This window comes from Atractosteus spatula, chromosome 21, assembly GCF_055471065.1.
Source record: "Atractosteus spatula isolate fAtrSpa1 chromosome 21, fAtrSpa1.hap1, whole genome shotgun sequence".
Taxonomy (NCBI): domain Eukaryota; kingdom Metazoa; phylum Chordata; class Actinopteri; order Semionotiformes; family Lepisosteidae; genus Atractosteus; species Atractosteus spatula.
The window spans coordinates 12,345,001-12,372,529 of record NC_142726.1 but is presented as its reverse complement, the minus strand read 5'-3'; the positions used below and the strand labels follow the sequence as shown (position 1 = coordinate 12,372,529).

The 27,529-nt window shown below is 35.4% G+C and overlaps 1 protein-coding gene across 2 annotated transcripts in view; it reads right to left on the bottom strand.

Moving 5' to 3' along the window:
• The window catches only part of znf536 (zinc finger protein 536), a 170,757-nt gene that overhangs the window by 105,121 nt on the left and 38,107 nt on the right, over positions 1-27,529 (bottom strand). For both annotated transcript variants that reach the window (XM_088939052.1, XM_088939054.1), the window contains exon 2: positions 2,925-3,045. The gene's annotated coding sequence lies outside the window, so the exon portion shown is untranslated. The remainder of the gene's footprint in view (positions 1-2,924; positions 3,046-27,529) is intronic.

The window sequence follows — 27,529 nt, the reverse complement described above, 5'->3', positions numbered from 1 at the left end:
TTGTAAGAAAAATGCAGCTCTTCTTGAACAATGTATGGCATCCATATAAGAACTGTTTATAAACAGTTGCTTTGTTTGAGAAGAAAAAAGACAACGTATGTAAGGCCGGATTTTCTAGACATCAACTCCAAAATGAACCTTGTTTCTAAAGAAACGTTACATTTGGAAAATTCTTAGCAGTTGTTAGGATTACATAATTGAATTGCAACCTAGAATATGTATAACAGTATTAGCACCTAGATATATACATCTATTGAACTTTCCATAGAAATACAGTAATAGCACAAAGTTTACTAGTTATATTATATTAATAGAGAGCCTAGGATAGTAGGTGTAACAAGCATATATCTTTGCCTTAAACTGTATTGCAATCCCTCAGATACGCTACTAATGAATAATTACGTGCATAGCATCAAAGAAACCTCTGCTCACCTGCCCTATCTGTTGTGTGTGGACAGGTAAAGTGCCAGCTGACCAAAAGCCCCCAATGTCAGATGCACTCCAGTACAGTAGGTAACCTGCTAACGGTGTCATCAAGCCCACTGTGGACCAATTTATAAAGCGTTTGGATAAGCCATGCTATGAAAAGGAAAGCAGCAATGTAAAAGAAGCCTGTGAATCAAATACCATGCATTGTTGTGGAGCACGGTTTCAGAGAATATTCCTCAGATCTTCTTCAAATCTCAGGCTCTTCTTAAAATGCCACATAAAAATAAATAAATGTGCATAAAGTATAGAGATACGAATGAGCAAGATATACGGTTCTTTGATCTCTTTCAGCTCACTTGGCCGAATAAAGCAGAGAGAAACATTCTATGTTCAGTTAAACACTGATTTCATCATCTCAGTAAAACACATAACTTAAAATGAAATCAAATATTAAAAATGACAGCCTATATAAGTGCTGTGAGTAACTTCAGGTCACGGAGGGAGGGAAATGCAGGCAAGTTGTCAGGCACTATCTGTCAGAGTGAATTAGAAACAATCAACGGAGACTGAAAGGGAAGGTGATTGTTATTAAGCAGCAGGGCTGTGAGCAAGCTACCCAGATGTGGTCATGCATATAAAGAACAGGAAACAGCAGTTTAATTCAGGAAGCACTGGCGTACAGGGCAGCACAAAGGATAAAAGTCCTTTGTCGCTAATAAGCTGGAAGTTACTTTGATAACAGCAGGGTTAGGCGCTGGAATAAAACACATTTCTTTCACTACCACTCACCATTAATATCTCAGGAATATAATAGAAAAAGAAAAATCAGTGCAGAAGTATAGATAAGTCGCCCCTAACATCTAAAGGGACAAGATGCCTCGGCCCACATATCAATTATTCACACTATCATAAGAAGATGAGTAGAATATAGTGTGGCATACCTTCTTCTCTCTTTAACTGCTTTAAATAAAACCTTCAGCTTTTATAGAAGTAGGGAATAGTCACTACTTGCCAGTTCTAAAGAGATCTAAAAGGTTTGATTAAAAAACACGATTATTTGCAAGTTATTTTTTAAACATTAAGGATTGATTTTAATGATCTGAAATGGAGCTAATCTATATGAAGATGGTCTTTAAAATCATAGTAAAGCATTTTCCCCCGCTTGAATGGATCACCTATTTTAATAATATTACTACACAGAAGAATGTACTGAAGACATGAGTGGAGAAAAGATTTTTGTGTCATACCTGGTTTACAGGTTTGACTGCAGCTAGAGAAAACAAATATGCTCCAAGTTTTCATTTGCAAAGTGCAGAAGAGCCATGGCTAACTCCTTCCGTTCAGGACATGTATAAGATTTCAGTGAGATTAGATTCAGTGGGATATGGAGATGTTCTGCGGAGCATTAGTAATTAATCACACTGAGTACTGGGATTACCACTTTCACTGTCTTGTCCTGGGATTTAAAAAATTTTATGTTTTCAATAACATTGTTTTTTAGCGTTACGATGAAAATATGCACGGCTTAATAAGCAAATCATTTCCTTTGTGCCTCACGCTAATTATTACTCAACATATAATGAGCTTTATTTCTTTGTTGTTGACTGTGACTTTAAAGCTTATATGTACAGTATGTCTGCTATATGAAGGGAAATCGCTGAAACAGGAAAGTTAATACTTACGGCTTTCTGAAACCATTTTAATTTTTTTTTGTTCAAAGAATAAATGTAGTCTGTCCCGGACATGAAAATGTCAAATACCTAAAATACACCTAGGCTAAATAGCATATAAATTTTTAATGCCTGTTCATCTTATGCTGCTATTCTCATACCTACCCTGTCTGCCAACAGCTGTTGCAGTAAGCCCTCTTTGGGAATTTACAATGTAACAACGAGAGTGATGTAGATTTTTTTTTTTAATATCTGTCCTTCTATCCATCTGTCTATCTAGAAAACATTAATTGAATTTTTTTTCTTACAAAATGTATGCACACTTTCCTATTCTCTTGTCTGTCACTTGTTTTCCAGTGTCAAATAAATTACGAACTTTTCTCTGCCAGAGAAGAATATAATACAATGGATGGTCTAATAATGTAGAAGACATGAGTGATTGATTAAAGATTGAAAAACAATGAAAACAGACATGCTCTAAATCTACAACAACAGCACACTTTCTATATATATGTGTGTGTATATGTCAACCACATGATCAGGAATACTTAAATTTTGAATTTGTGGGTATCAGGTTAATAAACAAATCTCTGTTCCTAAGGGAACATCATTACTTCAGTTGCATTTGCATCAGGATATCGTCATGTTTTTCAGGTACTGTGAACAGTATAAAGGTGATGTATATAATATAGCATTATACACATATATAAAATAATGAAAACAACAAGAATTTCAAAAACAAAATGTCCCATACTATTTAGTAGTGCACAACCATAAAAGGGCTGCCATATCAGGTGGAAATGTTACCAATATAGAGTATCTTACCTTAACACACTAACTGCATACTTGTTTTAGGACTGTCAGTCTGGTTAGAAAATACCCAGTGAGAGGATGCAGCTGAGTTTGGATGGCACTGACGGATTGCCAAAGGGGGCGTCCCACTTCCCTAACACAAAAGGAAGATAAAAAAGGGAGGGGGGGGGGGGGGAGATAGAGAGAGATGATGTAAAGTGAAATGTAACAAATTCACCAAATCACAGCAATATGCAGAGGTCAAGGAAATTCAACTGAAAAGGTTAAAGATGAAATCAAATCCAGCGAGCAAGAATGAAAATCTATCCCAAAGCAAGGCCACCGGTGACGTGTTGTAGACAAGAAGCTAAATACTGCATAGCACTGGGATCTTTCATTTTCATCAGATCAATAAAAGCTTATATTTATCAGGATTCCAAGCAGCTGCCACTTCTGACAACCTCCACTTTATTTTCTCACTCCTTGTGCTAAATCAGGCCATAGACTATAAAAGAGGCAGCCTTCAGTGCTATTTACACCTCAAGACACAATTCCATTAAGAGGTCCCTTTTTTGTTAAAGAAACATGGGTTGTTATTATTGTATTGGCAGAGGCAACTACTCTCTTGCACTCTTTGTCCCCCTGCACACGCTGTCATTCCTGTGTTGTGTGATTCCTCATGGCAGGCTCCGTTTCCCACCTAGCCTGTGAAGTCTGATCACTTTTTGTCTCATAAAAACTTACACTTAAAAAAGACATAAGACGAGGAGCTGACTTGCTAAAATAGTTACTACTCTAATAATCTGTACAATATTTGCTATCAGGCATTCTAAATAGATTATCACCAGTCCATCTGTGTCATTATTGATTTATAAGGCTTTAAGCTGCTTTAGAATGGAAGCTTTCCCACTACAAGGCTTCTTGTATAAATCAGAGGCACACTCTAATACAGCACCCTTTTGGTTTACTACTCAAGCAACTCTCCTTAAAGCCACTGTGAATCGGAAAAAATAAAAATAGGATGGACTCTTTCCTTCTCTCCACAACTAGTATGAATACAAAATTTGTTGTCTTTTTAATATTGAGTTGGGGGGGGGGAAACGGAAAAAAAACAAGGGGCATCATTAACATATGAATGCTATATGCAAATGGTTGGGGAAGAGCAGATGTTGGTGCATTTAATTGACCTATATGTGAATTGCATCCAAACCTTTAACTCTATTAATACACTACTACACAGTAACTGGATCCAGAGACCAAAACACACACACACACACTCACGAAAAGAAGAAAAAAAAGTGAATTCTCAGAAAGCATGCACTTGTCACGAATCTGACAGGGATTCAGAGATGCTGAAACAAGGTCGCTGTCACCGGTATTTCGCTGTCATCTGCATTCTGCTCCTTATAGATGACATCATCATGTGGCTGTGTAAATCGATCACTTAATAGCATTTGGAAAATGCTGCAGTCTGAAGCAGGTTGTAAAGAATGCCCCAGTTTTATTCTTCTTTTTTTCCTGGCAGAAATGTCATACGTCTTAAGCTGAAATGTTTGCATGAGTGCACCATGAGAAACACAGATGCTATTTTATTCTGTGTGCCTTTTATTTCCTTCTTCTTTGTGGAATGTCATTAAATTGTATTAAATAGCCTTTTGTCCAGAGGGCAGGGACCACCCGATATATGATAATGTATTAATGCCCCTGTGTTCCAGCCACTGAGCTGAAACATTTTAAGGCTGAGCAGCGTAAGTATGAAGCACCATTGTGTGTATAGCCCGCTAACAACTGTGACACATACTAATAGAAACATACCTAATAAATTACTGCTTTCAGGTCTGGCAAGCTGACATTTCTCTGCAAGGGACAATTTTATATTTGCTGCACAGAACCAAATTGCATCATATGGAGCCACTGCGGATTAGCATAAAAATTAACACTTAAATTTCAGCTTATTTTCAACCCTTCTCCTCCTGCCACAACAATCAATTCCTCTTATAAATCTGATTAGATTTTATGATGCTTATTATTCAGAGCATGTCTCTACACAGCATTCACAGGCTTGAAGACTATTTGTTTAAATAGAATTAAGAAGCAGATAAATCTATAGGTGTTTCACTCCAGTCCCATCCTTCATCTGTTTCTCACCCACACTGTAACATCAGCAATTGATTACAAACACTAATTAACATACAAGAAAGAAACTTGCAGTATTTTACATTTAGATGATTTATTATTTACATATTTATTCACCATGTGCATGTTTGCCATCGTCTCATCTCATAGATTCAGGCAGAAATCCAGATGATACCAAAGTGAAAACAAAAAAATGAAATAAGAATGTACAGAACAAATCCTTATTGTTCGGGCAAAAGACAAGAAAATCCCAAAGCTGCCAAAAATATCTAATATTTGTTTTATTTGATTGGTCCGTGGCATTAAATAAAGACAAAGAAGAACTCTCAGTGGTAAACTGGGCTTTTCCAAGCTAGGTACTGTATAATAATAAAAGTAGCCTTTCATAACAGTCTTGGCCACTATTTTTGTGCAGCTATGATTGATGATTCATTTTAAACATCGAATGCTAGTCTGCATTGTCTTTCCAGAATAAAAAGTGTGTTTAGTGGAGAACTTAACTAGTCAGCCTGGGTCAAATATTCTTAAGAACAAGCTTCAACAACTAAGAAAAAAACTCAAAATGTGGGCTTATTGTGGTTTGTATTGCCTCCACACAGGAAGTGTTAAGGAAAAATGGGCCCCTTCAATTCATTTACAAGTACAGCTAATATCACTACAGATAAATCTATTAACGTCTAGAAGTAATAAACTAGGAAGATTTTTTCTTTTGAACCAGTGCCTTGGAAAACACATAAGAATGCTGCAATAAAATATTTGTCAACATATTATTTCTGAAAATATTGTACTAGTAGTAAACGCAGTGTGTGTCTGGGTGGCTGGGGGATTTCTTTTTGTTTAGATAAAAGCCATTTTATAGCATCCAGATGTCTATAAGCACAGTTTATTCCCAACAAAATTTTATCCAAACATTTATTCATAACTGAATTCCTCAACTGACCTCAAAATTGCAGAACAAAAATATTTCATGCATCAAACATGAGTCAATTTTAAGGTAAGTTAATGTTAATCAAGAACAAAGGTTAGTGTTTTGGGCTTAATGTGATTACAGTTAGACAGTGCTGCAATTTGATGTTCATGTTTCTGTTTAGTATGAGTAGGATCCACATACTTAGTGCATTTGTCTTGTGCATTTAGATTGCCAGCACTTTTAGAAATGAGTCTTGTTAGGGCTGTGTGTTCTATAACTTGGTGATCAAGTGAACTGCTGTCCTGTTCCTTGCATTGTGATAAAGAACTCGCTTGAAAGAAAACCCTGATGTTAAAAGGATAACAACAGCCCCTGCTATGCTGCTGCTCAGAATAATTTAAACCAGCTAACTCCTATTCTTATGTTAACGGGACAAATGGAATGGGCCACCCAGCAGTAAAAACTTAAGTTAGGTTAGGAAAAATATTTTTAAGTAAAATCACTGATACTCTACAGTGTAATGGTCATTTTAAATTAAACCAACATATTTACTCCTTTTTAAGCATATTACCTTTCACACAGCTTAAGAATAATAAACAGAGCACTTAACAAAACTGTTTTCTTTATGTGAAGCAGTACAATGGTAGAGAAGAATGTGAAAGTCTTTAAATACAGCTTAAACACAAGGCTCTTTGTTGAACATACAGTATTTAGCTTTTATATGACTTTTTTCTTAAAACAATACATCGTATAACACATCTGATGAGCACACCTCCATTTCATAGGTTAAATCCTGCTGTATAGAAAGTAATATTTTATAAGTGAAGTTTATTTTTATGAGTGTGCATAATTAACACAGCATGTACTATCTTTCAGCAATCCAGCCAAGGTCTTTATTTAAACAACTTTATTGTGAAATGTTTGCATTCTCAGCATTTGCAGCCCACACACAGATTATTATTTCATACTTCTTTAGAACATTTTGAAAAGTTTATGCTTAAAAGCAGTTATTGTTTTTGATTACTGCAGTTTTTTGGATGAATCACATTCTCAGAGATCTGTTAAAAACATGTTTACAGAATCAGGTTTCGAACCTGATAGCCTAGATTGGAAAATTAGGTTCTTTTGTGATTTATAACCAGGAGATTAAACAATTTATGTAAAATGAATTGGTTGTTTAATTTCCATGCATTTCTTGTCTCTCTGTGCTTTTCTCTTTGACGAGGTTTTATAGATTTTAAAAATTAAGTGAGGCTTTAAGAAAAAATGTTTATATCTCTTCTTAGAAGCCTTAAGCAAGAGCAGCAGCCCATAAACATGAATGCCTTATGCATTACGTTAGCTTTTAACTGTCCCATTAAACAAAGCACCATCAGAAGACCAAATGACATATAGCACAGCATAGACTCCATAAGAGTAACATTGGGGAGGTAAGGGTATTAGATTAAGTAACACAGTCATATGTGTATTTGTTGGGAGGCCAAAGGTAAAATTCTGGCCAGCAAGACCAATAAAGTAGAGAGAGAGATTAAAATAATATTAGGAAGCCTCAACACAGTGAATATATGGCTTTTTTATGGTACCAGTACACTAACATGACTTACACAGTATGTGGTACAACACAAGTTTAAGAGCTGGAGAATTACCAAGAAAGGAAAATTGCTTGTAGACAGAATCAACAGAATCAGATCACTATAAAAAAATGACTCATAAATTAAGTTACAAAAAAAGCTATTGTGTAGAACTGATATGACCCACGCAGTTGTTACCTCAATATGTTCAGAGAGAGAAAGAGGAACATTCTTCGTGATGTCCCATCATACAACCTTTTTGTGTCTTGCTACAAAAAGAACTACAGAGATTATTCAATTTATTTTCTAATACTGGCAGTGTGAACAAACTGAAATATCCTGATTACAGCTACAACAATCCTCGAACACCTAGCAATGCTACTCAATGACACTGATATCTTGAGAAAACCATGAGCCAAAGGTCCAGTGATCAACATCGTAGAGGGATAACGTAACATATTTAGACAGAGATGTCCTGTTAGTAAAATGGCATGTAGAAAATAATGCAAAAAAATTAACATAAATGAAAGAATGTAAATAAGGACATACTGCTTACGTCGGGTGTTATCCCATTTAGATAGTATCCTGAGTATGCTGTTTCTTTCTTGAATGTTCTAAGTAGTTTATCTTTTAAAGCTGCACCTGGTAGACTGAATATTTTTATTTAAATTCCTATAAAATTGTGTCCTCATTCTTGTCCGTTAACCTGAAATTGTAACCCTGTGCCAAATTTTAAATAATAACTTGGATTAACTTTATAACAATAAGGCTTTTATAAACCCACTTATGCAAAGTACATTTTATCACATAAAAGAATAAAAGAAAAACCAATACATGCTTTCCTAAATCTTTTCAGGCTACTGTACACATCCTTACTTATATTTAGTTTCTCTTGATTACTTTGAAATACATGTCTTTCAAATATTATCAGAACTTCACACAGAGATGTACAGAGTTGTGCGATGCAGATGGGAGTTCTAAAGTTATGGCTGTCATCTTTTGATTAAGAAAAGGAAATGATTTCACTTAAAAGATATCCCCTCTTGTGTTGTTTTGCTTTAACTGAGTCTGTACATTCCACTGAACTGGATGTATTTATTGAGCCACAGTAGATACTTTACCATCAGCAGCTCTGTAACAATCTCAACAAACTATCTTTTCTCCTCCAACTATCCAATTACCATAAATATAAAATACCTCAAACATCACCCTCAATATAAACAACCTACTTGCAAGCCTTTAAGTGTAAACAGAAGGATGCATCCCAATTATTTGAAATGATGTTGTTAAAAAACTGGTTAAAAACTAAACACAAAAAGTAAAACTCCCATCTGTTTTGTGACTTCTCCACAGACAGCCTGTTGCTCTGTGCCAGTTAACTTTAACACAGCCTGCTAAAGAGATTGCTAGGGTCAGGAATTTTTTAAGCCTATGATGATTAAAGAAAGCTAAAAGAATTAAAGAAAAAACACCAAGGATGAATATAAATCACTTGTATGCAGTACAACTAAAACTTTTAAGTCTGTTGTTTTTTACAGACATTTTACCTTTAGATCAATGGTGAAGGGAAATTTAAACTCATCCATCCTGTGAAAAGCTATAGGAAGGACAAAACAACAGCAACTCTTGTTCCTACAGAAGCGCTCTGTCCTCACATTATTTAATATGTTCTCTTTCTTATCATTCCTTAAAATCATGACTTGAATTGCAGAGGTTTCTGCAATTGTTCTTCTGTTCTTTTCCACTCTTGCTCCTTCGATTAAGAAACCTTTTTTTTTTCTGTTCCATGTCTTTCAAGTCATGTTCAGCTCTGATGTGCTTTTATTCTTTCAGTTTCCTACCCAGACTGGGGAAGTGGAAAATTCAGCATAATACTCCTTATACAAAAATGATAACACTGACCTCCCCCATATCACCATTACTTCCAAAATCTACCTACCCTTTCCTACAAACTCCGACCTCTGCTTGAGACTCCATCCACCTGTTAAATGTGGAAGCTACAGTGAATGTCAGACATTGTTAGTGCCTGATACTGTTTATGGACATTTTTACAGCAGACACTAAAGTATGGAAGTGAATCCAGAGTCAGGACCAACACTCCTTTAATCTGAACGGGAAAACAGATCGAAGGGAACACCCGACAATTGTTGACTAAGCACTTTACCAGTCAGATTGAAACAGAAACTATTTTGTTCCTCAAGGTGTTTAAATTTACTTCTGAGTGGTTTAAAGAGCTAATCATAAGCTCTCTTTTTCTACAAATGGAATATTTGTCCAAAGTTATACCCATTAACTACCCTCTGTGATTGTGACTTCTTCATCCTTTGTTTTTCAGAACTAGCAATAGCTTTATGTTTTAAAGCCAGGTGTAAAGTGTTTTTGATGAATAAGGGTATGGAACAGCTGTGAATTCCTGGGAATGCTCCATTTAAAAAACAGTTGAATCCATAGGTTAATGTAGTGACTTGCATCCATTTCTTTCACTTATTTTCATAACCTTAAAGGACCTTCTTAGTAAATGTGCTGCATTGAAGCAAAAAGAATTTGAAAATTATGTTTTTGCAACACTTTAAAAAACCACATTAGATAAACAATTAGGCATCTGTCTTTTTCAGGTCATTGAAAAACTGCTCAAATTATAATCGAGAAGGTTATCATGTCTGAGTCTTTAAAACAAAACATACCCCTCACATTTCCCTGGCAGTTCCAAAATTACACTTTCTCTTACTGAACATTGAACTGTCTCCCACTCAAGTCCACATACTGGAGTTTCTATCGATTATACCTGGCTCCAGCAGATTCTCTCTTGTGTCATTCAAGCCTCCTCAATTTTTAATCACTTGTTTTACACCATCCCAAGTCCCCACAGGTTCTAGCATTCTAGGATGAAATCTTAAAAGAAGAAAAAAATCTTCCCCATCTCTTTATATAGCTGCTCCACTTGACCTTGTACAACAATATTCATTACATCATTATGTTACCTCTTCATTAAGTTTTCATCATTTATCAAAATGCATCTTTTGGTGGCTGCAAATATAGACCTATCTCAAAATTCTGTTGACCAGAATCAACCAGATCAGAAGCTCTCTACCTCTCTCCTTTGACAGGCTTGCGGTGTTTCAGATAAACTTTAACCCCTAATCAGGAGCTTTTAAATCTGTTCTACCCACTCAGGAACCTTAAGATCACTGCTTTCTGTTAAATCATTATCATTCCATTTAATTTATCACGAACACAATTCACTGGATACATCAAGCTGGGATTTACATCAGTGTTATTTTTATTTTAATGCAATCTCCTTTATCTGACTACACCATTTTATCTGGAATATTTTCTAACTACATTCAAGTCATGTCTTTTTAAAATAGACATATTTGTTGTGTTTTACACTTCCTGAGACCATTCTGTCTCTCTGCTTTACGGTGCTCTGTCATCAACGACACATCAGCAGAACCACAGATTGCATTTAAAAAGTTTGGCCATGTACCATTTTGTTTTAGAGGCCAATTATAAACAGCAAATTACAATTCACATTTTTACACAAGGTCCTGGCAGCATTCCCTACTCTTGAATAATTGGTGATAGTCTTTTGTCTAATCTTTTGGCTACATTCAATGTTTTACATAGTATTCCAGTGAAAAAGCCATCTTTACCAAAATGTGGCTTAAGAATATATTAAACCAATCACTTTCTTTTGCTGTGCTTCAACAGATTTCAAAAGCTTTTCTTCCTGTTTCAAACCATTTGCACTCAGTTTGATCACTGTAATCTTGTCTGTGGTTGTTCTGGACTATTCTACTGTATATTTAAGTCCTAGCCCTATGCTAAGTTCATTCAGCAATGATAAGAGGCTAATGCATCCAGAGTCAAGAATCCCATTGCAAAATCTCCAGAGGAATGTTCACAAACTAATAATATAACTTAGAACATGTTTAGAAAAGCATTATGTAGAAAATGGAAATGAAAAAAGAAAGTATATGTAATATAAACTGGGCCACCTTGCACTGGTTTTTCTTACAAATAATAATAATGATATTTTCCATTCTCCCAGACCTATATAATTTTATCATTGAAAGGCATACTTTAAAAGCGTTCTAGCCCTTGGGACCTCACGTGGCTAGTATACTGGAATAGTAGCTTGATATTAAGATCTCCACCACCTGCTTCTGTATTTACTGTTTTTAAATGTCCCTTGTTTACATTTATTTCTTATATTTGCATTGCTGTGCCATTTGAGATGTAATAGACTATAAAGTAGACTGACCCTTTGCTCATCTCTCCCCTGCTTAAGAAGAAACTGAAGGAGTTTCATTGTCCTGAAGAAGGTAAATTAGCCGATCTTCTCACATAGTCACTTTAGAAGCAGACACTGATAGTTAAAACTTGGCTGTGGCATACAGTAGGTGAGCTCAAGTTGATGGGGGACTTAAACACTTTCAGCAGTTGACTTCAAAACTGGACTTGAACTTTGGTGAACCAAGAAAACAGAAGGAAGTTCTAGATATTCAGGCGGCAGAGCTAGAGAGTTGTTGAAACAGTAGGTTTGCCAGAGGGAACTGAAGAGCAATTGGATTTTTGGAAACAGCTATTCACAGGTTTTCCAACTTTAGTACAGTAGACTAGGAAGTGTAGAGAGCACACACAATCTACAGAGACTGTTCTTCCAGAGGCCCTGACAAGTGCTGAGTGTTTACTTTACTGTGTAATGGCACGCTGATTGACAACTGCTGTTTAAAGAAAACAGGTGACCTGGATTGCTTTTTCAGGAGTGAACAAATCATAGATGTAGGCTGGAGCACAGAGCTTTGTATGATACCCCACAGTTCTCAAAGAGCTCCATACTAACATCCAGTGTCTCTTGACTTCATCTCAGGAGATAAAGGCTGCCCTGATATCTGAAGGGTTCCTTAAGTCAAATCATTCGAAATAACGCCACTCTTTTTTCAAGGTTTCTAATATTATCTGTGCCATTCCTTTCTTGTGACTATGCATGTCTGTAAAATCTGGCAGTCTCCCCCCTTTTTAGTGATGTATTCTCTTGCTAAGATCAACTTCTAGTTACATAGGGTGAAGCCAGCTCAAGGGCCATTTTTGTAATATGATAATTCTAATCAGGAACTGCAATCTCATTGACTTGAACGTCTGCATTTATTATTTCCTCCAAAGTGACACCTGACTCCCTTGCATTGTTTCTAATACTGTTTAAATGGGTATTTTAAAAGTCTTTTTCTTCACTCTATTTCCTGCATTCAGTTTGGAAGAGAAGGGTTCTTTTATTTGTTTGTTTTCTCCTAATATTTGTTGACCAACAGAAGTTTTTGTTTCTCTGTTGCTGACTGTATACTAAGGGGTAAGAACACCAGGGTTTCGATTTTATGTCAGTACGAGTGTCTATGAATCAACAAAGGGACAGATATAAAAGGGGACTGGTTTGCACCTGGGGTACTCTTTCCCTTTGGGATTTTGTTTGGTGGGGTCTTCCTATTCTTACTCTTGTGGAATGGATGGTGGGATGAGAGAGAATTAGGTGGTGGTACCCAGTTAAAGAGCAAGGTTAAGTATTTCATTTCTATTGCAGTTATTTTGTATCTCCATTTGTACTTATCAGCTGATGTATATACTTTATTCATTCAAAAGATTATATATTCCTATTTGACTTTGAATTTGATCTCTGATACCTCTGACTAATATTTCTATTTTGTCCTGGAACATAAGCGGGCTAAATTCTCCTACCAAACATGCTAGCTATTTAGATTTGCTAGGAAGGAAAGAAAATAGATGTTGACATAATACAGGGATCCCTTTCGAATCCTTTTTATAGAGAACAAAACAAAGGTTTCCTAAATGCATCACAAAGGAGATTGTGGATTTGATTGAAATCAATGGTGAAACTTGTATTTCACAAGTCAATAAAACTACAGTTTTTCAGCCAAGATGTGACCAAAGAATTTCCTTTTTTACAGGAATATCAGAGAAATATACCAGCTTACTATCACATCACCACGCAAGGTTCTGCAGATTTATACTGATGAATCTTAACATGCCCCTCACTGGTGTTTTAAAACTATGCCATTACACAATGAGACATTTGGGATGATTTTTATCATGGCTCAAATGACAACCCCTGCATTCTTTGGAACATAGTAAATGGCTTCCTTAAGTATAATTCTCCTTTATTTGCCTTCCAGTCGTGAAAATCTCATCTTATAAAAATTATTAAGTTGGATATGCTCAACAACATTACTTTTTTGATGCTCTCACATTGGATATCTAGCCTGTTCGAAAACAATTTACTATGTCATGCCAAATTCCTTTTACATATATCTAAGCAGAATTACGATTTAATGAAGGCGTGTCCAAAGTTGGCCCTAGAAGATGAGAGCATCTGTTGGTTTTCGTTCCAGCTCAGAATCAGACCAGTATTTGCATAATTAGACAAATTTAACAACTTCAGGTATTACTTTAAAGAAACCTAGACATTTTACAGATTCACTGTCCTCCAGGACAAGGACTGAACACCAGGATGGTTTGCCTGTTTTAATGGCAAACAACTCATCAATTTTCTAGCTTTGAGACTTCAAAACAATGAATGATTTGCATTTATTCCTGCTGTTAGATCGGCACTGGGGGCTATTACTGCAGAATGATTCTGTAAAGATTAACGTACACATTTTGGTTTTTAATTCTAAATTATGTTGTTTTTTTCAGACATCCAATATGATCAGGAAATGTTTATGAAGTTTCTCCAGTCTCTTCATTCACCTAGTCTTTGCTCGTGCAGAGTTAGATGCAATGGAAGGGTCTTACCTTTGGAGCAAGTCACTCAAGCTGGCCATAAAACTATTATTTGTACTCCTATTTCTGTTAATCATACTCAACAAGGCAAATCACTAGTTGCTAATACAATTTTGTTGTATGCAAACAACATCTCTCATTCTCTGCCTCATCTGCTAATTGTGATGATTATTTTATCAGGATATAAAATGAATTGGTCAAAGTCTGCATTATTTATACCTACCACACAATTGGTTGAACACTTCAGACACCTGGGTATTAAGATTTACCTTTCTTTATATTCAATCACAGTGAACACCTTTAATAACATTTTCAAACGGGCCGACACTGACTCGAACAGATGGACACATTTTCCCAATTCTCTTCAAGCTTTCGTCTCTATAATAAAAATGGACATGCTTCCTTGCTTGAATTTTTTCAATCCGAAAATACCCATTTCTCACACTTTAGGGTGTTGTGATAGATTGCTTACTACAATATCTAAATTCATATGGAAAGGGAAGTGGTTGTGTGTAAAATTCTCCATTCTGCAGCATGAAAGATCTGCAGGGGGTCTAGCTCTGCCAAGCTTAAAATTTCATTTATACTCCTTTGTTTTGTGCATTTGGTTTAATAATGACGTTCCCGAATCTTGACTTTCCTTTAAACAGTGTCTGGTCTCTCCATAGAGACATTATGATTTGAGTTCGACTAGTGTTTGCCTTAGATACTGCAGAATTTTGTTCTAGTCCTATGGTTAAGTACTCAATTAAAATTTGGCGTTTATTAGAAAGATTATCAAAATCTCTGATGATATGGCATTTCCATCCTTGTATCTTCCATATTCATAAATGCCATACTGTTGATTCCCCTTCCGCTTCGTCTTTTATAGGGGATGTTTTTTCTTACTTTAGAGAAATAAAGAGGATCACAATCTAGCAGATATTTTTTAATGAGGCTGATCTTGTTCCAGGACTTGCAGTCACAACATGAGCTACCTGGCTCTTCTTCCTTTTGTCACTTACTCCATTCCATCACCATTCTGCCACTATATACACTAAATGCATAATCCGCTGGAATTTCTGAGGAAAGAAACAGGCCTTATTTCATTACCCCACAGTTAAGAAAAAGTTACTGTTTTCTTCTCAGAGGTATTATACAAAACCCCTAGCAGTTACTATTTGGAGTAGTGATTTGAATGTTAGAGATGAAGACGTTTTCTATGACAATTTTTGGGCCAAAATAAATTCAGTTCCAAAAATTCTAATCAACGAATGATTCATTTTTTTCTCACAGTGTATCTGACCTTTCACAGATGCTATCACATGAAATTTGTTCCTAGACACTTGTGTACGCTTTGCACAGGGGGAACTGTGGGAACATTTTGTAGTGACAGGATGTACTTAAGTTTTTACAATAGGTTTTTCTTTTCTTTGCTTACCATTTTAATGAAGGATCTTCCATGCTCTCCCTTAATACTCTTGCTAAATGTTGTCACCTATCTTCGATTCTGAAAGCAGCCAAAGGAGATCTGGTTGGCTCATCTCACTATGGCTGAAAATTGTTAACAAGGAATAACAACATCCAAGAATTAAATGTATTGACAAGTCTTTATTTAGTGTTTTGTCAAAATACAACCTGGTTGGTTCAGAGCCAACACCCCAGTTGTAGCACAAGGAAGCTAGGACCTAAATGCCAAGTGAGGAGTGAACTAAGGGGCAACTGCACAGGTGGACAAGGAATGCAAAAGATGCATGTGAAGACAAAAAGGCTCAACTATGGTATTTATAGTTTTTCAAATTAGGAAATGATATCAGAAATGATTATGAGTTAGAGCAGGTGAGATGAGACTGAACTTGGCTGCCATCAGCTCTCCTGAACGTTTGTCGTAAACTCCATTTGGTGCTGCCTACTCTGGCTTCACCGGATCCAGTCCTATTATTATTACTCCTTATTGCCTGGAAATTGTGGTGTAAATATCCTATTTTAATTTAGGGGTTCTTCTGTAGGAATTGGGGGCAGGGATAGAAGTTGGGTTGGCAGTGGTACGAAAAGCAGGGGAGTTTTGGGGGTTGGGGGAAAATGTTGTGCTGTTTTGTTCTTGCATTGTTCAATTTTTAGAAAAAAAAATCAGTCAAATAAAAATAGGCTCACAAAAATCAGTCTAGCCTATAAACTGAATATACTATATGTTTAAAAATATAAGTATTCTCTGATATATCTTTACAAAGATTTATGCTTTTGACTTTCTGAAATATTTAGCATTTTAAGCCTATGTTAAAATTAAAGCATACCTGTATCGTAACTTCTTAGCAAAGCTTTGTAAACCAGTACAAAATAACTGGGCAGTGCGCAACAACGGTTGCAAAAGGAATAGAACACAAGGCGCTGTCTGTGTTTGATGTTTAAAAGTAGAAAGCTCAACAAAGTAGTGCTAATTTAGTTTCCCAAAAATATATATTTATAAAAATCTGCATTAATTAGCTTAATTTGGGAGAATCAGAATGGTTAAAAAAGAAATGTTGTCAAAGTTACGATGAACATAAAAAAACAAACAGACGGTCTGAAATTATTTGTGGAGACTACTATTTTCCAAGCAGCTGCATTGCTGAGGAGAGGTGTACTGATATATTCTAATCACTTTTTAGCCTGGCTGATTATTGTATCAAATCGTCTGCAGAGGAATTTGTTGTTTTAATATAAAATTGCTCATTAGAACATAACTGTCATCTTGAGGATGTTCCTCTTGTTTTCCTATTACTGCTTTTTAAAAAAGACTTTTTACTTACTGCATCTTATTTAGAAAAATTCCACTTTGTCAGGTTTTGCTCAGTTTCAGTTCTAGCCTTGTCTTCTCGCTTTAACAGGGTTAGCAGAACCCCGCAGGTAACATAGCTGTCATGCAAAGCTCGCAACTGATGAGTTTTCAATTAAGCAGTATATCTGAATTTCATTTGTTTAAAGCCTGAATGACATATTTGTTCCAAGTACTGCCACAGTTGTTAATTATGCTAATCAGCGTAATTTGAAAAATAAACTTCTTTTAACAAAACATGGCACAACAGAGCTTTACTAAATATATGACTTTAAATTATCTTCTTAAAGTTCTGTTTTCCATGGTAACATCAGGTCTTCATAACCCCTCTGTCAAGTTCCAAATCCTCCAATTTTACACAGGATGCTAGACAAGTGAATATATTTTGCTTTTATGACCACATACAAAATGAGTGGTTTTTAAGAGATAGAATGCAGGCACAGAGTTAGGGACAATTCCACCTGTAACTCAGCCATTTTAAGCTGACCAACATGGAACTCCTTTGAATTCTGATGTACAGTAGATATCACAGTTTCAATGGCCTACATGTGCTGGTAGTCTTGGAGGTGGATCATTAAAGGAAGTCTGAGAGGTTTTATAGTTAGTTCTTTTTAAATTAAATGTTTGGGCATTGAACATTCATTGCACTGAAATGGGCATTTTACACAGTAAATTGAAATATTGATATATTAGTACTCCTTTGAACTTACAAGCATTCATTTTTTACGTATTCAGAAAATAATACGCATACAACGTGTAGTAAGACAAGACAAATTACAGTGCAAAGCACTGGATATCTCATTTCCAACTCTGGAAAAACTGAGACAGAAACAAAAAACTTCTCAGGACAGATCCATAGCAAATACACATTTAAATTAAACTTAATGCTCTTTTGTGATGGTCTTATTTACCCTTAGTGTCAATTCCTATTCCGTTGCTAGTAATGGTTGAATATCATCCTGTTACTCTTTAGAAATGAATTAATTTACATTACAAGAGTGCACTACCCCAGGATTTTATGTATTTATTTTTGTGAACAGTGTGATGTGATTTATGCATCTGGTATCTTTTAAAGAAGGGGATCTTTCATTTCTAATGCCTTTTCTACTGTCCTGCTGCTTTTACTTTTTTTTTCAAGAGCGATTGGAGCCCCATGCTTGACTCTGAAGATTATTTTTTCCTGTCTTCAGAACTCCCAGTCACCCTGCGACATAATCCATTAGAATATTGCATATTTCTGCAGAGTTGAGATTGAATCTCTTTAATGACACAGTACATCATCTGACAGGGCACTAAACTCGGTCTAAAATAGTGGTATCTGCTTTGCTACGCAGTGTTACTGTAATGCTTTTAGATAGTGAGCATTAGAACACATTCAAGTTGCTGTTTCCATTAGACATATACAATGAGGATCTAATTATGATAGGAGCTACCATGCCTGAATTACAAAAGCAAGGGTAAAGCCTATGAGAGAGAACTATAGAATTCAATCAGAATCTTGTAACTGTAACTTGACTAAAATCTACAAAATTAGGGAGCAATACCGAAAGCTACCTGTACTGCTAATTTAATGATTACCCAAATCAACTAGTAATTTGAGACAAACAGCTAAAAAAGAAAAGCCACTGATGGTAAATCTTAACTTCATTGCAACACCACTGTTATTTTTTTCTTCATTGGAGTGGCTAATTTAAGTTGCCAGTCCACTGCTTAGAGAACCACAGCCATAGATTACATTTCTAATTACATTACAGAGCCATAGAACCATAGATTACATTTCTTTCATTCCACTTATATGTTTACTGTACAGTATGTTATCCATCACAACTAAATATTTCATTGAGCAATGAAAATTTACTGACTGCACCAGGTCTCTTTCACACCAGATACTAATTTTGGAAGAAAAAAGAATTTTCACATTTCTCTCTAGTGCTATCCGGTCTTTGGTCTTTTAATTTGTCTAGTGAAACAGACACTAATATTTATTTCTTTGGGCTGGTTCATGACATGCATGTTGGAATGCAGACTCTGCAAAAATTCTGTATTGTTCTGTAGTCAGTACATACAAAATGATGGCTTTTTTCACCTCGTTTTAACCTACTAAGTATGTTCATTCTTCCTGTTAGAAAAAAGGCAATACTGCTGATGCTAATCTCTGATCCCTGTTTTACAGATTATCATCGTGAATGCACAAAACCTTGCTTCTTTCATTATTAAACTCTCTTACAATGCTTCCTGCTAATATTTTTCCCTTTTCCTAATGGTAATGGCACTTAAGAAATATGTGATCTTGAAAGTAAAAGGTTGCAATGAAAATGTGCTCTGAAGTAAAGTGAGCATAAGTGAAGAGAAAAGGCAGCAGATACAGTTTACTACACCGCATCTTATTAATAAAGGCATTCTTTGCTCTTGCTCTGGTTTTAAATATGGCACCCACCTGTTCCTTACACAAAAATAAGTCTGCAAAGAACTGATTTAATTATTTGGTAATCTGCATAAAAATAAAATCTGTATATGTTATATTCACTTTTTTTTTTCCAAACCTTCATAATTTGAAACAGGTCTCTCTGTTCCTTGCTTTCCGTTTTGTTTTTAAAAACAGCAATAATCACTTTGTTATTATAGCCACCAGATAAAATTTTGTAGGCATCCATTTCAGTATTTTACACTTCTATTTCAGATTCCACACATCTATGATATATACCGTATACAGTAGCCTGCCAAATTTTCAAGGCAGCTACAGTATATTATGTATTAGCAATGCAGTAAGATTTGTAATAGTAGCACCATAAGACAAATACAGTACCAAGAAAAATCACAATTTTAGCTGAAGCACAAAATGTGTAAGATTTCATACTATAAAAATGTATTTCTTTCTGTAAAAACTTTTAATTGAACAAACAGGACCTCTGTTGTCACGACCATTATTTTTGCTAACATTGAACTCTGTGTTAAAACCTGCCACAACTATGATTCTATGTATAGACCTTCTGATCAAGATTAGTTAAAATGGTTAGAAGGGAACAGATGTCAGAATGTGTAGGCTGCCAGAAAGATTGAACAAAGCCAATCACTGCCTTCCTATCCAAAGGCAATAAAAAGAAGACCAGAAAAACAACAGTTGACATTAATACAGAATACACTGCAGACTTGTTGTTAAAGGACTATATGACACCACAGTTTATTTAAATTCCATAAAAAATCAAATAAAATATTGCTGGAAATTTAGAAAGTATATAGTAACTTTTCAAAATGGCACTGAAATATAATATCTCATTAGCGCAAAGGCTTGTGAACTTGTCCAGTGCTAAAAATGTCTTTACAGATGAGGTCATTTTGAATTCAACCAAAATGTTTTTTGGAATGCAAGTTGTCATCCAGTTTTTTTTAGGTATCCAGTCCTGTGCTAAACTTAGTTTATATCACATTGCTATTTTAATTAACTCTTACTAATTTATAGTCATAGCACAATGAAAAGTGGATCCATTTGGTCCTACAGACTTGATCTTCACCATGAACTTGAAAAGGAAAACAAACACACATTATTTAAATATAGCTTCTCAGTTGTTCTAGAGATGATGAGCCATCAAGTGTACTTGTACAGTATATTTACAAGGTTAGAATTCCCTATGGCGGTGACTTTGTAATAAATAAAATAAAAATCATAAAACTCACCTGAGCACAATTGCACGATGTATATTACTTTGTAATACATTTAAGCAAAGTGAAATGTTCTGTCCACTTCCATATTTGCCTATTAGAATCAAAAATCATACTTTAAATATTCTTAACATTGGTCTTGAATTTCCAATTTTAGAGACAAAAACTTTCAGAAATTATGTTGTCATTCTGTTCACATTTTTTCTCCATTGTTAATTTTACCTGGAGAAACCCACAAATCCTTTCAATTGAAAGCAGAATTACTTTCAAAATATCAAAATACTTTTTAAAGATGCAACAACTGAAGGTAGTGATTTAGAATTAATGAAAAGTCAATAAAATAAACGCCGTGGTTGTTTTCTTTGAATGTAACTGGTTCAGTGGATATTTCTTGTTCTTTTACCAACTGTAGTGCTAATGACACCATGGATTAAATGGCTTAGTTAATTCCCTTGGATGTTTCAACACCTGTCTTCAACAGAGCCTACAACAGTTATTAATTTCTTTGATTATTATACTACTATTTTGAAGCTTAAAATAAACCTAGTTGAACCAAACTGGTGCACCTGCCTTGATCTTAATCTACTCAATGTTCTGCAAACACTATCACGTAGAAGCTTGTTCTAATAATGCTGACCTTTATGTAGGTCAGGTGTCTTTCTTCTCTAGAGCCAATGGCAGTTTTAGCTGAAGTACAAGCATTTTCCAACCTTTAAAAAGAAAAAAGTATTTACAATAATGAATATCTTTATCTTTATTTTAACCACATTTACCTAATAAGCAGAATTAAAATTTTTATCTACAGATGACATCTGACCTTGTCTTTTGGCTTCTTTGCGCAACCTTCAAACCATTAACAATGCTTACTTTCTGCCTGAACAGAGAAATGGAAGAACTTACTCCGAAACCAGCTCCACTGTTTCCACTCATCTCCAACTATGATGAAACCACTTTGAAGTAAGACAGTACCAATCTAAAAACAGGCCGTGCAGGAATAACACACAAAGCATGTTGTGAGGGGTTGCCTCTGTTTATACCATGTTACAGTACAATACACTAGTAACTAGTTTCAAAGCTACATGATAAGAGAAGACTAGAAGTAGAGGTGTTCTCTCAACACTTACAAATAGACATGAGGCTATAGTGACTCTCAAGCTAAACTCTCCTTAGGAATTCCTGTGCTCTAGAACTGGTGATATCTCATCAATTTTTGCAAATCCAATCAAGAATGTTTATCATGACACACAGAAAGAGAAGAAAAAAAATCAACCCAGCCAGATGCCTAGATGATAGTCCAACATGTCTGAAGCAACTAGCCACAAGTAGTACATTGAATGTCTGGTGTGATCAATTCACTAGCTAGGGAATTTTCGGGTGTTTCTTCATATCCTTGGTTGTGCTTAAAGTTATCACATGCAAATTCATTCATTCGTGGTTCAATTGGAATGTCCCCATGTTCAACTTATGACCTTTCTTTCTTTCAAGTCATTCAATAAAGCATTCTGTGTTTGCATGTGTGTATTTTGCAGCTGAAGAACTAGGGAAAACACTAGGCTCAGAAAGCAATCTGTAATCAATTAGCAACATGACTGGCAAATCAAATGTCATCTCAATGATGAGAAATTTAACGTATTTAATGGGTTTTAAACCTCAAGCAGACAGGAGGCAATCCACTTCAAAGATGTCATCGGAAGGTTCCCCAACCTATCAAGCTGCCAGGTCTCTTGGGCTAACCTTCAGCTGAAACATAACTCACTTTCAGTGTCATCTTACGTAATGAATCCCAGTCCTGCTTGTCTTTTTTCAATGGTAATCACAAGTATGAGGTTTACAATTAAATGAATGAGTGCTCATGTTCCCAAATATCAAAGGCAAAGCAAAGTCTCTGCAAGGCATGGTGCTGTGACTTAAGGAGACTTGACTGAATTTGATTTTTACTTTTTAAAAATTTCTATAGTCACTACAAAATCACAACACATGGATATACATATAGAGAAACAAACACTAACACTTTATAGTTTAATGCTTTATTGTAGCAACTTTAAGTTGCTAACACTATATACATGCCATTTTAATTCTATGGAATTTGATTGTGTGACACCTTTACTGTTTGTCCAGTTTGTGTTAGTAATTATTTAACATATTTATGTTATTTGTATCAACACTTACGTTTTCCATATTGGAAAATCCCCTGGATGAGGATATTTGCCAATAACATAAATAACATACAAGTTCTCAAATACTGTAATTTATTTTCTTTGATGAACAACATGATGGAACACCTACAGTCCGTTTTTACTGAAACAAACTTTTATTTTGTGGCTTCCAAACCTACTACTGTATATGCACAGTGTTGACAATTATGTCTCTTAGCCAACATTATTATTTCATTAAATAAACTTTAAAAATATATTCCACACTCAGCCACATTATACTTCTAGAATATCCAATCTGAAGTAAGCTGGTGGAACAGATTTCTTAGTTGGTTTTTAGCTTATTTTCATAGAAAATGAAACTTTGTATTTAGACACACCAAGATAATTACCAAGAAAGCATTTTAACTTGGTTTAGCGGAAAACATAATCCTCACATTAGAGGTGTAATGATTTCTAAGATGAAAGAGTACATCTTACACAAATGACGCCTCTATCTATAAAAATACAGTAGCTATTTTCTATGACATTTAACATAGGAATCAGAAGAATCTATGGAAAATAAATAAAATTAAAGGGATTTTTTATAATTTGACTATTCAACCTTTTTGGATATTATATTTTATATTTTTTATCTTCCAGAACTTTTAATTGTGATTTCTGTTAGAATTTTGAGGTTTCATGTACAACCGTGCTAGGCAAATATTTACATAATGGATCACAAATATGGTAACTGATTTAGATTTCTCAAAAATGGGTTAATTTCATTTTATTTTTTATTTAATGATACAGGAAAAAAAAACAAAGGCACCCCCCCCCCCCCCCCATGTACATGATAACATTCTGTTTGGATATGTTACTCGGTTGATGGTCTCTATCTAAATTGCCAGTGATGACTGACTCAGTCAACAAACAAATAATAATTCACATTCTGAATTTTAGACAGAAAGAGATTGCTTGTGCAACTCTAAGATGGTTAGATTTCGTTATGCCATATCTGTCAGTGAGTAGATCATGTTTAAGATTATAGGTTAAGGAAGACTGGAACAATGCTACCCAGCCTTTTAGCTAAAGTTGATACCCTAGCTTATCTCAAATGGTTGGATGAGTCCTTGGATCAATTAGCTACTAGTAACCAAATAAACAAGATGGATCAAAAGGCCTCCTCTTGTTTGCAACCTTTCTAATGTTCTCATTTTCTGTTGCAAGCTAATTAGTAGTACCACTGCCGGTGTAATTTAGTTCCTTATCTCTGAATGGTTTAAGTAGTTAATCTGAGTTAGCACTCAGGTACTGTATATCCACAAGTTCATCAGCCAAAGGTCTAGTAACATGCACAAATAACTACAGTACATTATTTGCTCATGAATGGTTAGAAAGCAATTGTAAAACTTAAGAGTCTTTCATTCTTATCTATGATTCCTATAGCATTTTTGGAAATTTAAGGTGATCCTGGTGATCTATTTCTTTATGCGGACAATTAGTGCGATGGTTAATACATTTTGAACATTTTTATATCAGTTAATGTAAAGTCACGAAGAACCTGCAATTATATAAACTATGTAACATTGTTATACCTGCCAAAACACAAGAGTTGGTCAGTGGGTGTCATGTAAAAATTATATTATCAGAAGTTTCCAGCACAGTATGTTTCCTGAAGACGTGGAGCGTTTTTTCTTTACAGATAGAATATTGAAAAATTCCATTGCGTCAAAAACCAAGCAGTAATGCTAAAAAATGAAAATGCCAAAGATGCAACTACAATGCTTGTTTTACAGTAGGATAACCAATATATCCGTCAGAATATGTTTAAATATTGCCCTCATTAGCCCAGCGATGGCTGCCCACAGGATGAAACATCAGCCCATAACTGGCAGCTCTTGCAGACACCATGTAGAATGACATTAGGGTCATTCTGGCCCCCAGTCATTGGACCATTTGGGCAATAAGCACTGGGGCAATGACCTGGGTAAATTTACACAAGGTACAGAGCTGCCAGCTGACAGAGCCAGAGTGAAGAGATGACTTGTTGGACCTCAGAGCCAGAGAAAAGCCGAAGTAATGCAATAGCTGTGCTGAACAGAGTTAACTCACACGAAATATTTAATAAAAAATTGCCCCCCTGGGGATGAATAAAGTATTTTGAATTGAATAAAAGTGTTTGTTTTATGTTAATTACTTCTTTTTAACATAAAACAAACAGTTTCTTAACAAAGATTTACATTTAATATAGTATACTCCTGCATTTAGGATAATAAAACATATTCAATAGGAAAATGAACGGTTACACTTTGTAAATTGGTTTTATATATACAGTACAGTACATTAAAAATATTTTTACTTTTATTAAGAGCATCAGAAAAAAAACTATTCCTACTATTATTAGTAGGAACAGACAGTATGTTTTTTCAAATGATTTAATGATTACTGTCAGATTTACTTCAGAGTATGTTGCATGTTAGATTTTCTTTAGAGCATTTCTCTAAAAAGCACCACGTTTAAATTAAAGGAAAACAAAATTGCTACATGTTCCGTGTTCACTTTTATTGTTTAAATATAAGAAATTTAAATGATAGTTGTACAATACAAATTACAAATTAAAAAACAGCCACAAAAACAAAAAAGAAATACTGAACTGAATGCTCCAAAAACAACTTAGCGTAGCTTTCAGAATGATGCTCTTCCTCCTACCTACAGAACACCTTCTCATGCTTTTCGGAGTCACAGCATCGTCAGTGACACTTTTTCTGAGTGCACAGGAGGGCTTTTTCGGCAGCAACTGAAATAAAGTTATGAATCTTGTTAAACAACTGATTATTTCAACTAACACTACAACTGTCTCCTGGATTTATTTAAACAATGTGTGAATGAAACATTGCTATTTTTGCAGTCAATACGATGCTTCTGTATTTCTCACACACAAATCTTAACAAGTATCTAACATACTCTACTGATTTACTGCTTATCTTTGAGGTGCAAAGAATAAAGAATGTTAAGGCCTTAAATATTTCACATCATTTCAGTGTAGATATTTGATAAAGACTGAAATATGTGCTTTTTCTATCAGTTTTCTCATGTCTTCCATTTTACCATTGCCACGTTGATTCTCTTACAACTCCCTGTGAGCCATCAGCAGAGCTCTATGTGACCTGAGACAGCATGCATTTTACAATACTCATTTTAAAACTTTTCCTCCATTTCCAAGCTCATAAATTTGAATAAAACCACAAAATTCTTATTCGTACCACACATCACGTGTAAAACCGTGCCCTTCTTATTTCAGTATCCAGTCAGCCTCCCTCTAACAAGGCACTGTCTGCACAAACTACCTTGTATCAAATCTTTTTTAATTACTTCAAACACAGACAAACACAAACATTTTATTTATATACCCTCATCACTCTATAAATATACTGTATCTAGTCTCATATCGCCATGTTTATCCCAGCAGTATTTACAGTAACTGGGTTAACCACTAGACATAACACCACAACGTTCAGTCAATACAGGTAAAAAAAAACACACACCAGATGATTACTGCTTAAACGATTTATGTCTTCAGACCATCAGTGCTCACTTACCTCAATCTCAAATCTTCAGACTTGTAGCTGGTGGAAGACCATCACTGTGTTGAGATTCTTGGGCACAATAGAAGGTCAAGGAAGACTCTCACAGGAAAATATCGTCGTTGAAAAAAGAACCCTGGAGCAAGATTTATTGATCGACAGACTTCAACACCTGGATTCACAAGCAGGTAGACAAATAAAAAGGTATGGCAAATAGCAACTTTACCTCCATGTAGATTGATCTTAAGATCTCAGAAGGTATGAAAGACTGGCCTTGGAGGGATGGGAGACCTCTAAGTAAAACCAGGTTGCTGCTGCCAGTGTTGGTAGATCAATAGCTGGTAGTCTTCTTCTCTCTGGACAAGAATTTCTAAATCAATGCCTCATTACGGTGACTGGGGGACACTGTGCTGTAGAGGGAACTGTCCTTAGGATGAAATGTGAAAACAAGTAACGGGTTGCAAATAACTGGTCATTAAAGATACCTTGGCACTTTATGAAGGAGTAGGGATAGTAACCACGGTGGTGACTTGGATCAGTTCCTCTCTCGGCTTATACAATCTGGCTTCTCTGAATCTCCCCCTTAATAGAATTCTTGAAGTAATCTCTCTCTTTCCCACCCGAACTGCAATATTCTTTTCTGGGTGGAAAAGCAATATATAAATATAAGGAATTACAAAAAAAAACAAACTACAGAAAGAATCTGTGCAACACCTACCCTCCTTCAACACAACACAGGGAAAAAAACATTTCTTCTTCCCAGCAACCCTATGGAGGCTATGGAGGCCATACAAAAATTAAAATAATAAATATTAACAGTTTTTTTTTGTTTTCTCTAAGGTCTCAGACTATCATCAGTCTTCACTGGTTGTTGGCCAACATGCCAGATCCGTGTCACTTTAGGCTCTGCATGGGCAGAACATGCCAGTGGTGCCAACTGAGCGTATGGACACCTGTACACATGATTCCATGGGATGCACGCTCCCATTTAATACTTGGATCACTGCAGGTTTTACATGGGCAGAACATGCCTGTAGGGGTCACTGCCCAACG